Source organism: Antrostomus carolinensis, unplaced genomic scaffold (genome assembly GCF_000700745.2).
Source record: "Antrostomus carolinensis isolate BGI_N321 unplaced genomic scaffold, ASM70074v2 scaffold48000, whole genome shotgun sequence".
NCBI classification, from domain to species: domain Eukaryota; kingdom Metazoa; phylum Chordata; class Aves; order Caprimulgiformes; family Caprimulgidae; genus Antrostomus; species Antrostomus carolinensis.
In genome coordinates this window covers 5,263-9,095 of record NW_010287294.1, presented here as the reverse complement: position 1 = coordinate 9,095, position 3,833 = coordinate 5,263, and positions in this window count along the sequence as shown.

Below are 3,833 nucleotides of genomic sequence, written 5' to 3'. Positions count from 1 at the left end.
ATTCCTGCTACAAGGCATCTGTAGATCGTATTTTTGTTTATAAAAGATAAGCCAGTCTTATCTTAAGTTCTTGCCCAGAATGGCTCTACAGTCACTTTCACAGGTTAAATTAATATCCTCGGACAAAAGAAATAGTTGGGGTTTTTTTCCCAGAAAAGAATGACATATCTGCTTGTATTTATGCCACAAGACACGGGTATTGTTTTATTTTAAGCAGAAAAGTCAACTAACAGACTTAAAGATATAAAAACAAAAGTTTTGTTGACTGTCTGCTCTACTTTTAAATATGAGCTGCTCCACCAAAATCTAATCTTCAGAGCCCAAACATTCAAAAAATTTAAAAAAACCCAACAAAAAATCCCACCTCACCCCAATTCCCTTGCCAGAAATCTGTCAGCCTGTTCTGGTACCTGTCACTCTCTGTCCACTTTGGCACCACGTTTTGGTGCCCCAGCTCTGTGATTTAAGCCGTGTTTCTGCCCCAGCTGCTGCAGCAGCTCTGGCTGCCATCAGGTAAGTGTTCAGGGTCATGCTCTATGGCTACATGGCGCTGGCAAGATGGAACAGCATAAAGCCTCACGTATTTGTAATTTAGCATTAAACGTGTTAGTGTCTTTGACAACCAGGAAACCCACAAACCCATTAGGAAAGTAATGCTTCCAACACAAGACACAACAGGTATCCTTCAAACTGAGGACATCCAGATTGCTTTAAAAGAAGAAATGCAAAATTATTTCAACAGCTATGTATATTCTGGCTTGATGTGGATATTTTATTGCCCCAAACAATGATTCTCCGTCCGCTAACCTGTTTTGTGAGGAAATTCAGACAGCCTTTCTGCTTCTCCCCACTGCCATGTCCAAAGCACCAGCAGTCCAGCCCTGGATTTTTTCAGTGAATGTAAGACTTGGCAGATCCCAACTCTCTCACATCCTTCTTCAGATACCAAAAGAAAAGAATAAATACTTGCTCCAATTTTTTCCAGCACCCTAATTTGCTGATGGTTTCAATACTGAAAGCACTAAGCAGCCCAGCCCAGGGAAAAGGGAGTTCTTTGCATTTGGGTACCCCACAGCACTGAACTTTTTGTAGTCCTTTTTGGCAATCTAGAACAATCTCAGTTTTTAAGATGAAACACACTTAAAGCACCTTTTTGATGTCGGAGCTGGCCTCAGTGCCCCAAGCACACAAGAGACAGAACAGTAACAGAATAAGCTGATACGTGTTTAGTGTTTACTCAGAGAAGGGTTCACAGACACTTTTTATTTGCACAATTTTAGTAGGACATGGTAAGCTTGTGCATTAGTGCAGAACATCAATTGTTAATTTAAATGAAAAATATTGTTATGTAATAAGGTCTTCTCAAAAAAAGATCTGCATTATTTACAGGCACTGCTTAGGCAGAGACTTCTGCAGGGACTGGCTGAGATGGAGTCACTAAGAACTGAAAGAGCTTTCTGGAGCCATATGTTTATTAAAAAATTAAAGTTTGATGTTGCCAGAGCACACCAAGACATCCTGACCCAGCAGCCACTGTAGGAAAATTCCTCACCTATTTCCATCTCAGCCACTGTCAGTTATACCTCACCCCTGCTCACTGAGACCAGCAACATCAGCTCCAGAAGGCGTGGGGTGGCCTGAAGCAGAGAGCCAGCAACAGAAGGGCGCAGGTCTTGGCTCTCAACTCTCCTGTCTCTGTCTTCTCAAGGGAATTATTGGGAAGAGAGGAAGGAAATTTGCAATGGGGAAAAAAGTATAACAAATAAATCCAATGGGAAGGAACAAACATGACACAAGGGAAAAGGCAAAGGAATCAGGAGAGAAGTTTCACCATCAGCACTAAAAGAGATACTTAAAATAACCTGAGACACAATAAACTAGGGGAAAAAAAACTCCTAGCATCAAACTCACCTCCACCAAAATCAAGTTATTAACTTTGACTTCTCCTCCCCCTAGTTCTCCATACTTTCCATTTACAAACTGGTACCAGCGAGAGAGATTTCTACAAGGGTAATTTAAACAAAGGATGCCCAGAGGTGGATTCCAGCTAGCAAGGCATGGATCCACTCCTTCCTCCATCCTCAAGAGACTGAACCACTCCTGCTCTTTTCCCCTCCTGTAACTCCAGATTTTCACTTTACCTAGTGCAATTTTCAGATAAAGGATTACTCGCATTACTGAAGTTATTAGCTTACTAAAATGCATAAATCAATTTTGAGAATGAAAATGGAATCTAGCAGTAAAAGTAATTTCTTTGCAGCTATGAGATTGGGGCAATATTTGATCACATTAATTTCGCTAGAGAGGGGAACCACATTTGTTTCAGAGCACGATTCAAATTGATGGAGAGTCTACAAAGCACCAATTGATAACATGCTGCCAGGTCTTTAGCAGAAACCCAAGTCATAGCCTGGCAATTTCTTTTTAACTGTCACTGCAGTAAGGGTTCACCTCTTCCGAAAATCCTCAGCCCTGAAAATGCACACTTCCCAACTCCACAGCTCTGTGACTACACCCAACCATCGCTCGTCCTCCCTTGGGGACAATCAGTGCTGCCCCTTAAATAGTCAGGATTTAATATTAACCAGAATGCAGCTGCTATTAAAGCCATACTATTGCATTTCATAACATGTTTAAAAATTCAGTCTAATATTGCACTAGCAACACGTTTTGGTGTTCTGCAATCACCTCACCATTAACATGGCTTATTTAGCATAATAATTTACTGGGACGATATCCATTAAGACTCCATTATTTATGCTATCCTCACCTCACCAGTTGCTTTATTCTGCTAAATTGATCATTTAGCATCATTGGACACAAAGTGAAAAGAAAATGGTAAAACCGTGACTAGTCGGAATCCAACTTCTTAAACTATCACTTCTACACATAAGTATTCTTCCCTTCAATTTTATAAAAGCATTCTTACTATTAACTTAATTTAAATTAAAGGAAATGTAAGTTTCTTTGTTACTGTCAGTTGGTCTAATTCCTCCTCACACCACCTTCAAGCCTGACATACCCACACTCAGACTTTCACTGTTTGAAAACAAATAGTCTGTTAGGAACTGTAGATTATCCTGATACAGCAAGCACTATATGGAAGAAGTAACGCTATCTCCTTGGGCTGTACAAGATGCCCATGTGGGCTTCTACCCAGTCTGCTGCCACAGGAGCGTAGTCTTAGACTCAAGGAAACTGGCCAAAGAGCCACAAACCCTAAACACTGCTGCACAGAGCCTAGATTAAAACAGACAAGATTAGAAAATAATTTTACTGATCTTCCGAGCTAAGTAGAGAAGACAATGCATTGTGAAGATGCACAGAAGCATTTTGATTTAATTTTAATAAAGCATTATTAATAAATACAACTGGATTATTTATAGGGGTGTAGGTCAGTAGCTAGCTTGGTCTTAGTCTTCCCTTGAAAGGGAGACAGGAGTGCTTACTAACTGGGGTAAGATCTTTGCCCACATGCTTTCCAACATTTAATGTCTATTTACAATAAGACTTTGGTAACAACTAAAATGGCAGAACATCATCACTTGGAAAGCTCAACAGCAGAGCTGTAAAAACAAAAACCAAACAAAACCTTATCTCACCCCCTATTAAGGATAATGACCCTGTTTCATGAGCTACTTCTACCTTAACCAGTCCAATGTGAAATTTTCTTTTTCCAATCACTGTTCCCAAATAATCAGGCTGTCTTTGCAAACCAGCCACAAGCACAGGCACACGAGAGCAGAGGCATTCTCACAAGAGGAAAAAAAATGACACTGATTTGAGGAGCAAAGGTTTGTCAGAGAACTGTTGGCAAAGTAGAAAACATAACA